Genomic DNA, 12,489 nt, shown 5'->3' with positions numbered 1-12,489 from the left:
TCATGCCTCGTCGGTGTGTTGCCGGAGGGTGTAACAACACGAACAGGGACGGATTCAAGTTGCACCAGTGGCCCAAAGATGCGAAAGTGGCAAGAAATTGGACGTTTGTTCCGCACACTTTACCGACGAAAGCTATGCCACGACAGAGATGGCAAGAATGTGTGGATATCCTGCGACACTCAAAGCAGATGCATTTCCAACGATAAAGTCAAAGAAATCTGCCGCCAGACCCCCATTGAATCTGCCGGAGTGTGTGAGCAATTCAGGGACAAAGGACCTCGGTAGCACGGCAAGCAATGGCGGCAGTTTGTTCCCGCAGACGAGCGAGCTATCGACCCTAGCTTCCCTGGTCTGCTGACATCAACTCCAAAACTGGACAGATCAGCTTTCAGGAAAAGAGCGCGGATGAGGGTATGTCTACAGAATATATTAATTGATGAAAATTGGGCTGTCTGCACTCTCAATGTGCATGTTGTTGCCAAATGTATTTCATATGCTGTAAAACTAGTTCATAGTTGTTGGTTTCCTTTAATGCCAAACAAACACATACCAATCGTTGGTTAGAAGGCGATCGCCAAATTCGTCCTCGCTTTCTCCCGTGTCGCTGGCTGTCGTGTCGTTTTCGTCGGTTTCGCTTGCATACGGTTCAAACCGATATGGCTCAATAGCTTCAGTTTCTTCTTCAATTTAGTTTTCGCTACCTGCCTCCACACTACAACCATCCGTTTCAATACATGCGTAATCTGTTGAATCGCTTAAGCCGCTGAAATCCGAGTGTGAATCCGAGCTAATGTCGCTATAGCTTGCTGTTCTTTCCGCCATGTTTGTTTGTGTTGGCTTCACTATGTGACGTCACAGGAAAATGGACGGGTGTTTATAACGATGGTTGAAATCAGGCACTTTGAAGCTTTTTTTAGGGATATTGCGTGATGGGTAACATTTTGAAAAAAACTTCGAAAAATATAATAAGCAATTGGGAACTGATTTTTAATGGTTTTAACCATTCTGAAATTGTGATAATGTTCCCCTTTAAGTGCAATGACAAATACAGCATTTTGTTCTTGATATCATCTACCTATCATGATAGCACGTGTCCGTTTGGACTTTGTTATTTTACTAGGTTTTGCATTTTTCATGTCCTGGTGCTCGTATGTTGGTTCTTCTTCCCATTAGAGTCCTTGTTTTGCTGCACATTCTTTTTCTGTTTAGTTTTCTGCCAGCGCACCTGTTGTCTATTTCTAATCATGTCTATTGTTGCTACATTATTGCTTTTTTGTTATTGTGCATGAGTTATTGTGCTGCCGCTATGCGCCTTGAGCATGTATATTTATGTTTTGTAGGATTCTAAAGATTAAAAAAACCTTTGTAAAACGTGGCTAACATTGCAGCTAATGGGAGTCACCTACATTGCGTTCAAGTACCTCTAAAACAACTTCAAAACCCTCCATCAATGTTTTATATACACACTGCAAGTAAGGTAGTAACGAACACGTTCATAACAATATGTAATATGTACAATATTTATCGTATTTTGGTCACGTAGGAACGTACTTCATACTTCCGTCAAAAAACATGTGCTGCTAATCATGGTAAACTTGGTGATGGATGACAAAGACAATTATTTGTTGACAAATGAGGATTTGAAAACATATCTTTTTGAACCTGAATATACAGAGGATGAACTGCTGGTTATAGAAGCTGAACGAGCACGAAGAGAGGGTGAAACGGAGCTGACGTGGACCGAGAGAGACCGTGACTCGGTGTTGAAAATGGGGAGCTTGCAAAGCCATGCCGAGGAAAATGAGTTGCGCACAATGGTATTATAGATGGAAAGGCTTCTTGAATCTGGCCAGGACATTGCTAAAAAAAAAACTGCTTCACAACAAAAGACAAACTGAACTAACAAACCTTGCAGTTGTCAAAACTTATTTCCACGCACCCAAAATCAACTGGAAAAAAAAAAATTGACGTCACACGCAGATGCTTGTTGCAGCCGTCGTTCTATAGAGGAGAAAAGTGCATCTAAAAGAAAATATTATAAACTAATATTGAATATTAGTATACTGCGATGAGTTGGCAACTACGACCCCCCGCGACCCCGAAAGGGACAAGCGTAGAAAATGGATGGATGGATGGAATATTAGTATAGAATTAAAACACTTTTTTTTTTTGTTTTTATCAAAATGTAATTATTCTTTTTTTTAACATCTATTAACATTGATTAGAGCACAATAAATTATAATAAATTATTGATAAAAAATAATATTATATATATATATATATATATATATATATTTATATTAACAAAATAATAATAACAGCAATTATATTATAATAATATAATAATTACATAATAAAAAAAATAAATATAGACCTTTTCTGTTTTCACTGTTTCGCAATACCCCCTTCAAATACCAGAAAGTGTCTCTCTGCGGTAAGCAAAGTGGTGCGAAAAAAGACGTACAACTTGAACTCTGTCACCACTGTCCCATAAAAAAGGCAGACAGACATAAACTTTACGGTTTCAACCGCTTCAATGTTTCATAAAACTACAACTTTCCTTGATTTCTAGCACTAACACTAGAGATAAAGCTCATGTCAAAGGATTAAAGTGACGCAGCCTCAATTGGACACAAATCTGTAGCATCTGAACAAAAAATTATGCCATTTACAAGTACCGTATCGTAGTATTACATTTGAATAATATTAAATAATTAAAAAAAACTACAAGGTATTTTTAAGATTCTGATTAAAAAAATATTGTAATGACCTTTGGGGTTATTGTAATTCTGTACGTGACTTGTTTTACAGTATTGTTTATGTTAGTCCAAACTTTTTGATTTAGCCTATTTGCACATTAGGCTAAACAATTTGGACATGGGCCAAAAGCATACTGCATGAAATGTAACAAAATATGCATGCATAAAAAACATACACACATACTAGTGTTGTCAACATATTGGTATCGGTACCAACAATATTTCGGTACTTTGATACTTTTCTAAATAAAGGGGACCACAAAAAATTGCATTATTGGATTTATTTTAACAAACAATCTTAGGGTACATTAAACATATGTTCCTTATTGCAAGTTTGTCCGTAAATAAAATAGTGAACATACAATACAACTTGTCTTTTATTAAGCAAACAAAGGCTCCTAATTAGTCTGCTGACATATTCAGTAACATATTGTGTCATTTTCCATTCTATTATTTTGTCAACATTATGAAGGACAAGTGGTAGAAAATGAATTATTAATCAACTTGTTCATTTATCTGGTTATTTTCTCTTTTAACATGTTCTATCTACCCTTCTGTTAAAATGTAATAATCACTTATTCTTCTGTTGTTTGGATACTTTACATTAGTTTTGGATGATACCACAAATTTGGGTATCAATTTGATACCAAGTCGTTACAGGATCATATTCAAAGTCCTCATGTGTCCAGGGACATATTTCCTGAGTTTATAAACATAATATACATTTTAATAGAACTTAACCGGTACTTTTCAGAGGCGGTATACTACCGAATATAATTCATTAGTATCGCAGTACTATATTAATACCGGTACAGGTAAAAGCCAGTAAATTAGAATATTTTGGAAAAACTTGATTTATTTCAGTAATTGCATTCAAAAGGTGTAACTTGTACATTATATTTATTCATTGCACACAGACTGATGCATTCAAATGTTTATTTCATTTAATTTTGATGATTTGAAGTGGCAACAAATGAAAATCCAAAATTCCGTGTGTCACAAAATTAGAATATTACTTAAGGCTAATACAAAAAAGGGATTTTTAGAAATGTTGGCCAACTGAAAAGTATGAAAATGAAAAATATGAGCATGTACAATACTCAATACTTGGTTGGAGCTCCTTTTGCCTCAATTACTGCGTTAATGCGGCGTGGCATGGAGTCGATGAGTTTCTGGCACTGCTCAGGTGTTATGAGAGCCCAGGTTGCTCTAATAGTGGCCTTCAACTCTTCTGCGTTTTTGGGTCTGGCATTCTGCATCTTCCTTTTCACAATACCCCACAGATTTTCTATGGGGCTAAGGTCAGGGGAGTTGGCGGGCCAATTTAGAACAGAAATACCATGGTCCGTAAACCAGGCACGGGTAGATTTTGCGCTGTGTGCAGGCGCCAAGTCCTGTTGGAACTTGAAATCTCCATCTCCATAGAGCAGGTCAGCAGCAGGAAGCATGAAGTGCTCTAAAACTTGCTGGTAGATGGCTGCGTTGACCCTGGATCTCAGGAAACAGGGTGGACCGACACCAGCAGATGACATGGCACCCCAAACCATCACCCAACCATGCAAATTTTGCATTTCCTTTGGAAATCGAGGTCCCAGAGTCTGGAGGAAGACAGGAGAGGCACAGGATCCACGTTGCCTGAAGTCTAGTGTAAAGTTTCCACCATCAGTGATGGTTTGGGGTGCCATGTCATCTGCTGGTGTCGGTCCACTCTGTTTCCTGAGATCCAGGGTCAACGCAGCCGTCTACCAGCAAGTTTTAGAGCACTTCATGCTTCCTGCTGCTGACCTGCTCTATGGAGATGGAGATTTCAAGTTCCAACAGGACTTGGCGCCTGCACACAGCGCAAAATCTACCCGTGCCTGGTTTACGGACCATGGTATTTCTGTTCTAAATTGGCCCGCCAACTCCCCTGACCTTAGCCCCATAGAAAATCTGTGGGGTATTGTGAAAAGGAAGATGCAGAATGCCAGACCCAAAAACGCAGAAGAGTTGAAGGCCACTATCAGAGCAACCTGGGCTCTCATAACACCTGAGCAGTGCCAGAAACTCATCGACTCCATGCCACGCCGCATTAACGCAGTAATTGAGGCAAAAGGAGCTCCAACCAAGTATTGAGTATTGTACATGCTCATATTTTTCATTTTCATACTTTTCAGTTGGCCAACATTTCTAAAAATCCCTTTTTTGTATTAGCCTTAAGTAATATTCTAATTTTGTGACACACGGAATTTTGGATTTTCATTTGTTGCCACTTCAAATCATCAAAATTAAATGAAATAAACATTTGAATGCATCAGTCTGTGTGCAATGAATAAATATAATGTACAAGTTACACCTTTTGAATGCAATTACTGAAATAAATCAAGTTTTTCAAAATATTCTAATTTACTGGCTTTTACCTGTATACCGTACAACCCTAATACATACATAGTTGTTTTTTTTTACATTTTGATACAAATATTGAGTGGAACATTACCTTTTTAAAAACATAAATAAATCACTAACAAAAAAGCTCAGCAGTTTCATGTTTTGCATTTTGTTCCTTCACTGAAAATTAACCGATCTATAGCGTTAATGCCGAGGTGCGTATCAAACCGTAGGATGGCGTTCCATTACACCACTTGTCTGTATGTAAGTTAGAATCAGAACAAAGTTTTTCACATTGGTGAATCCTTTAAATATGTTGAAATCTTGATGTGCGTAGACACATAAGGAAGAGGATGGAACAAAATGGCTCGTAGCTTGCGCAACCATTTCTTCATCCAGCTTTTCAAGCTTTAGAGGCTCCTCGCCAGTGAAACTGCTCGGAAAAAAATACTGCAGCGCTACCTAGAAACACTTCACAGGCCCTGCCTGAAGGCAGCACCCGGTTTTTCAGAGCGAAAGGCGCGTTATTACATTTAGAAAGCTTTAAAAAATGATCCTTCAGTATAGGAATTTATTGACTAGACCGGGGGTTTTCAAAGTGTGAGGCGGGCCTCAGCTTGTGGCGCAGCAGCTTGAAAGAAATAAAGAAAAAACATGATAAGCTGACTTAATTAATTGTTTTTTAGGAGGTATGCTCCGATTAGGGTTTTGTAGCAGCTTGTTTATTGAGTATGTCATCATACAAACCCCGTTTCCATATGAGTTGGGGAATTGTGTTAGATGTAAATATAAACGATTTGCAAATACCTTTCAACCCATATTCAGTTGAATGCACTAAAAAGACAAGATATTTGATGTTTAAACTCATAAACTTTTTTTTTTTTTTTGCAATTAATAATTAACTTAGAATTTCATGGCTGCAACACGTGCCAAAGAAGTTGAAAAAGGGCATGTTCACCACTGTGTTACATGGCCTTTCCTTTTAACAACACTCAGTAAACGTTTGGGAACTGAGGAGACACATTTTTTACGCTTCTCAGGTGGAATTATTTCCCATTCTTGCTTGATGTACAGCTTAAGTTGTTCAACAGTCCGGGGGTCTCCGTTGTGGTATTTTAGGCTTCATAATGCGCCACACATTTTCAATGGGAGACAGGTCTGGACTACAGGCAGGCCAGTCTAGTACCCGCACTCCTTTACTATGAAGCCACATTGATGTAACACGTGGCTTGGCATTGTCTTGCTGAAATAAGCAGGGGCGTCCATGGTAACGTTGCTTGGATGGCTCCAAAACCTGTATGTACCTTTCAGCATTATTGGCGCCTTCACAGATGTGTAAGTTACCCATGTCTTGGGCACTAATACACCCCCATACCATCACAGATGCTGGCTTTTCAACTTTGCGCCTATAACAATCCGGATGGTTCTTTTCCTCTTTGGTCCGGAGGACACGACGTCCACAGTTTCCAAAAACAATTTCAAATGTGGACTCGTCAGACCACAGAACACTTTTCCACTTTGTATAAGTCCATCTTAGATGAGCTCAGGCCCAGCGAAGCCGACGGCGTTTCTGGGTGTTGTTGATAAACGGTTTTCGCCTTGCATAGGAGAGTTTTAACTTGCACTTACAGATGTAGCGGCCAACTGTAGTTACTGACAGTGGGTTTCTGAAGTGTTCCTGAGCCCATGTGGTGATATCTTTTACACACAGCCTGAGGGATCGAAGGTAACGGGCTTAGCTGCTTACGTGCAGTGATTTCTCCAGATTCTCTGAACCCTTTGATGATATTACGGACCGTAGATGGTGAAATCCCTAAATTCCTTGCAATAGCTGGTTGAGTAAGGTTTTTCTTAAACTGTTCAACAATTTGCTCACGCATTTGTTGACAAAGTAGTGACCCTCGCCCCATCCTTGTTTGTGAATGACTGAGCATTTCATGGAATCTACTTTTATACCCAATCATGGCACCCACCTGTTCCCAATTTGCCTGTTCACCTGTGGGATGTTCCAAATAAGTGTTTGATGAGCATTCCTCAACTTTATGAGTATTTATTGCCACCTTTCCCAACTTCTTTGTCACGTTTTGCTGGCATCAAATTCTAAAGTTAATGATTATTTGCAAAAACAAAAATGTTTATCAGTTTGAACATCAAATATGTTGTCTTTGTAACACATTCAACTGAATATGGGTTGAAAATGATTTGCAAATCATTGTATTCTGTTTATATTTACATCTAACAACCATTCCCCAACTCATATGGAAACGGGGTTTGTACATGTAGTACATCATGTACATATATATCTCCAGTGAACAGTCTTGTATTATTTCACTAAAAAGAAAATTAAAAGAAGAAAATAAAATTAAACATATCTCAAAAGGGTAATGGGAAGAAGTTTAAACTTTTTGAATCTCCCCCTTTTTTTACATAGTTACTTTAAATAATACCCAATTTCCTCTGAACCACATTTTATCACATTTATCTGGAGCTACATAAGTTAGTTGGGTTAAAGTACCAATGATTGTCACACACACACTAGGTGTGGTGAAATTTGTCCTCTGCATTTGACCCATCCCCATGTTCACCCCCTGGGAGGTGAGGGGAGCAGTGAGCAGCAGCGGTGGCCGCGCTTGGGAATCATTTTTGGTGATTTATCCCCCAATTCCAACCCTTGATGCTGAGTGCCAAGCAGGGAGTTAATGGTTCCCATTTCTATAGTCTTTGGTATTGAACTCCCGACCTACCGATCTCAGGGCGGACACTCTAACCACAAGTCCACCGAGCTGGTAAGTCAATTTTCCCAGAACAATGTGCTTATATCATCATAGGTAAGTCATATAAGTCATTCATACTCACATTCAAAATAAGCCTAGACCTCACTATACTGAACCAATATATTCGATTTGTACAATTTCTTACAATGCTCAATGTTTGAACAGTGTTTGAGTTCATCACTCAGACTGTTCCATATTTTCACCCCACAGACTGAGACAGAAAAACTTTACCCTGTGCTAAGTGCTAAAGCGTCTTTATATTTTGCCGTTCCTCTGAGGTTTCTACGAATAAACTTTTGAATACATGCAGGCAGTTGATAACTTCTTGATTTAAACATGATAAGCCCTGTCAAATATTCTACTAAATCAGGAAATTTGAACAGTTTTGACCTTAAAAATAAGCTGATCATCCATGAGTGAGATCGGCCGATACCGATCGCATTATTAACTGTAATTTTTTGTATGTGTCTATGGCAGTGGTTCTTAACCTTATTGGAGGTACCGAACCCTTCTTTAGTGAAAAATAAAATGTTTTTTTTCGAATTCAACACAAAGTTATATGTTTTTTTTACTGGTGCACAAACTGAACCGTGCATGAACATCACCTAGTTCAAAGAACAAAACTAACAGTGCATGAACTCACAACAAATTACACACCCGCAAATCAGATGGAAAATTAGAGGGAACATTCTTTGGGGGTATCCATAATATGCCGATAGGAAGAAGTTTTTATTTACATTATGAGTCGCTCCTCCGGACCCCTGAGGCCGACTCACAGAACCCCTAGGGTTCGATCGAACCCAGGTTAAGAACCACTGGTCTATGGGGAGGGCTATTGACATTGTAACATTTAAACTACTTTCTTCTTGTCTTTTACTACATACCATTTTTTGATCAAAACAAAGTCAATCCCAGCAGGCACAAGACTTTAAAACAATGATAACATGTTGAATTAAGTCCTGACGTTGATCAACTCAAACATAGGGTTGAAACAACATGCTTTTTCAAGACGTTTAATCAACGTTGGGTTCTGACGCTGATTGAATTTTGGTCATTTCACAACCGTTATTTTACAACACAAATACAACGTTGAAACAACATGCTTTTTTACAACGTTTATTCAATGACAGGTTGTGACGTTGATTTGACCATTGAAACTTGTTCATTTCCCAACCAACAGCGTGGATCCAACGTTGGACATCAACGTCGTCTCAATTTAGAAATACGACTATTTTGTTGTTTCAAAGTCAGTTTTAAAGGCCAACTGAAACCCACTACTACCGACCACGCAGTCTGATAGTTCATATATCAATGATGAAATCTTAACATTGCAACACATGCCAATACGGCCGGGTTAGCTTACTAAAGTGCAATTTTAAATTTCGCGCGAAATATCCTGCTGAAAACGTCTCGGTATGATGACGTCAGCGCGTGACGTCACAGATTGTAGATCACATTTTGGGACAGCATGGTGGCCAGCTATTAAGTCGTCTGTTTTCATCGCAAAATTCCACAGTATTCTGGACATCTGTGTTGGTGAATCTTTTGCAATTTGTTCAATGAACAATGGAGACAGCAAAGAAGACAGCTGTAGGGGGGAAGCGGTGTATTGCGGCCGACTGCAGCAACACAAACACAGCCGGTGTTTCATTGTTTACATTCCCGGAAGATGACAGTCAAGCTTTACCATTGGCCTGTGGAGGACTAGGACAACATAGACTCTTACAAGGAGGACCTTGAGTTGGCTACGCAGACACGGTACCGTGAGTATGCATGCAGCTGCGGCTTCCAAACAATTGATCGCTTGCCCGTACGTGCGTGCCGCTTTGTGCATGTCACGTACGTAACTTTGGGGACTTTGGGGAAATATATGTGCTGTATGAACGTTGGGGAGGTGAACGGTACTTTGGGCTGTGGGATTGAGTGTGTTGTGCAGGTGTTTGAGTTGTATTGGCGGGTTATATGGACGGGAGGGGGGAGGTGTTTGTTATGCGGGATTAATTTGTGGCATATTAAATATAAGCCTGGTTGTGTTGTGGCTAATAGAGTATGTATATGTCTTGTGTTTATTTACTGTTTAAGTCATTCCCAGCTGAATATCAGGTCCCACCCGCCTCTCACAGCATCTTCCTTATCTGAATCGCTCTCACTGCCCTCTAGTCCTTCACTCTCACTTTCCTCATCTACAAATCTTTCATCCTCGCTCAAATTAATGGGGAAATTGTCGCTTTCTCGGTCCGAATTGCTGGTGGCCATGATTGTAAACAATGTGCAGATGTGAGGAGCTCCACAACCTGTGACGTCACGCTACTCGTCTGCTACTTCCGGTACAGGCAAGGCTTTTATATCAGCGACCAAAAGTTGCGAACTTTATCGTCGATGTTCTCTACTAAATCCTTTCAGCAAACACGGTACCGTGAGTACGCATGCAGCTGCGGCTTCCAAACAATTGATCGCTTGCCCGTACGTGCGTGCCGCTTTGTGCATGTCACGTACGTAACTTTGGGGACTTTGGGGAAATATATGTGCTGTATGAACGTTGGGGAGGTGAACGGTACTTTGGGCTGTGGGATTGAGTGTGTTGTGCAGGTGTTTGAGTTGTATTGGCGGGTTATATGGACGGGAGGGGGGAGGTGTTTGTTATGCGGGATTCATTTGTGGCATATTAAATATAAGCCTGGTTGTGTTGTGGCTAATAGAGTATGTATATGTCTTGTGTTTATTTACTGTTTTAGTCATTCCCAGCTGAATATCAGGTCCCACCCGCCTCTCACAGCATCTTCCTTATCTGAATCGCTCTCACTGCCCTCTAGTCCTTCACTCTCACTTTCCTCATCCACAAATCTTTCATCCTCGCTCAAATTAATGGGGAAATTGTCGCTTTCTCGGTCCGAATTGCTGGTGGCCATGATTGTAAACAATGTGCAGATGTGAGGAGCTCCACAACCTGTGACGTCACGCTACTCGTCTGCTACTTCCGGTACAGGCAAGGCTTTTATATCAGCGACCAAAAGTTGCGAACTTTATCGTCGATGTTCTCTACTAAATCCTTTCAGCAGAAATATGGCAATATCGCGAAATGATCTAGTATGACACATAGAATGGACCTGCTATCCCCGTTTAAATAAGAAAATCACATTTCAGTAGGCCTTTAAAGGACATGTACATATAATCAACATTGTATCAATGTTTTTTGCCTACTGGGATAGTATACAATAATCAACAATATCCACTCTGCATCCATTGCACCGGTCCCCTCCAAGGTTTCTCACTGTGCCCAATGGGTTACTTACAATATGTTCCCCTAGTGTCCAAATAACTCTTATCTAAGTCTTTTGTTACTTAGAATATGTTCCCCATTCTAATGTGTTACCTTTATCATTGAACAATTCTTGTTCTTGGCCCTGCACTCTTTAGTATTTACATGCTGCCGCTAGGCGACATCATACGCAAATACGGTGTTAGCTTTCATTGTTATGCTGATGACACCCAACTCTACATGCCCCTAAAGCTGACCAACACGCCGGATTGTAGTCAGCTGGAGGCGTGTCTTAATGAAATTAAACAATGGATGTCCGCTAACTTCTTGCAACTCAACGCCAAGAAAACGGAAATGCTTATTATCGGTCCTGCTAAACACCGACATTTATTTAAAAATACCACCTTAACATTTGACAACCAAACAATTACACAAGGCGAATCAGTAAAGAATCTGGGTATTATCTTCGACCCAACTCTCTCGTTTGAATCACACATTAAGAGTGTTACTAAAACGGCCTTCTTTCATCTCCGTAATATCGCTAAAATTCGTTCTATTTTATCCACTAGCGACGCTGAGATCATTATTCATGCGTTCGTTACGTCTCGTCTCGACTACTGTAACGTATTATTTTCGGGTCTCCCTATGTCTAGCATTAAAAAATTACAGTTGGTACAAAATGCGGCTGCTAGACTTTTGACAAGAACAAGAAAGTTTGATCATATTACGCCTATACTGGCTCACCTGCACTGGCTTCCTGTGCACTTAAGATGTGACTTTAAGGTTTTACTACTTACGTATAAAATACTGCACGGTCTAGCTCCGTCCTATCTTGTCGATTGCATTGTACCATATGTCCCGGCAAGAAATCTGCGTTCAAAGAACTCCGGCTTATTAGTGATTCCCAGAGCCCAAAAAAAGTCTGCGGGCTATAGAGCGTTTTCTATTCGGGCTCCAGTACTATGGAATGCCCTCCCGGTAACAATTAGAGATGCTACCTCAGTAGAAGCATTTAAGTCCCATCTTAAAACTCATTTGTATACTCTAGCCTTTAAATAGCCCCCCTGTTAGACCAGTTGATCTGCCGTTTCTTTTCTTTTCTCCTCTGCTCCCCTTTTCCTTGAGGGGGGGGGGCACAGGTCCGGTGGCCATGGATGAAGTGCTGGCTGTCCAGAGTCGGGACCCGGGGTGGACCGCTCGCCTGTGCATCGGCTGGGAACATCTCTACGCTGCTGACCCGTCTCCGCTCGGGATGGTGTCCTGCTGGCCCCACTATGGACTGGACTCTTACTATTATGTTGGATCCACTATGGACTGGACTCTCACAATA

The 12,489-nt window shown here is 40.3% G+C and overlaps 1 protein-coding gene across 2 annotated transcripts in view; it reads right to left on the bottom strand.

Annotated features, from left to right (window-relative positions):
- The window catches only part of LOC133622494 (receptor tyrosine-protein kinase erbB-4-like), a 789,611-nt gene that overhangs the window by 325,775 nt on the left and 451,347 nt on the right, over window positions 1–12,489 (bottom strand). The gene's annotated exons all lie outside the window — the stretch shown is intronic.

This window comes from Nerophis lumbriciformis, linkage group LG23 (genome assembly GCF_033978685.3).
Source record: "Nerophis lumbriciformis linkage group LG23, RoL_Nlum_v2.1, whole genome shotgun sequence".
In the NCBI taxonomy this organism is placed as follows: domain Eukaryota; kingdom Metazoa; phylum Chordata; class Actinopteri; order Syngnathiformes; family Syngnathidae; genus Nerophis; species Nerophis lumbriciformis.
Note: the sequence above shows the minus strand (reverse complement) of the source record. Positions and strands in the feature narration are given on the sequence as shown.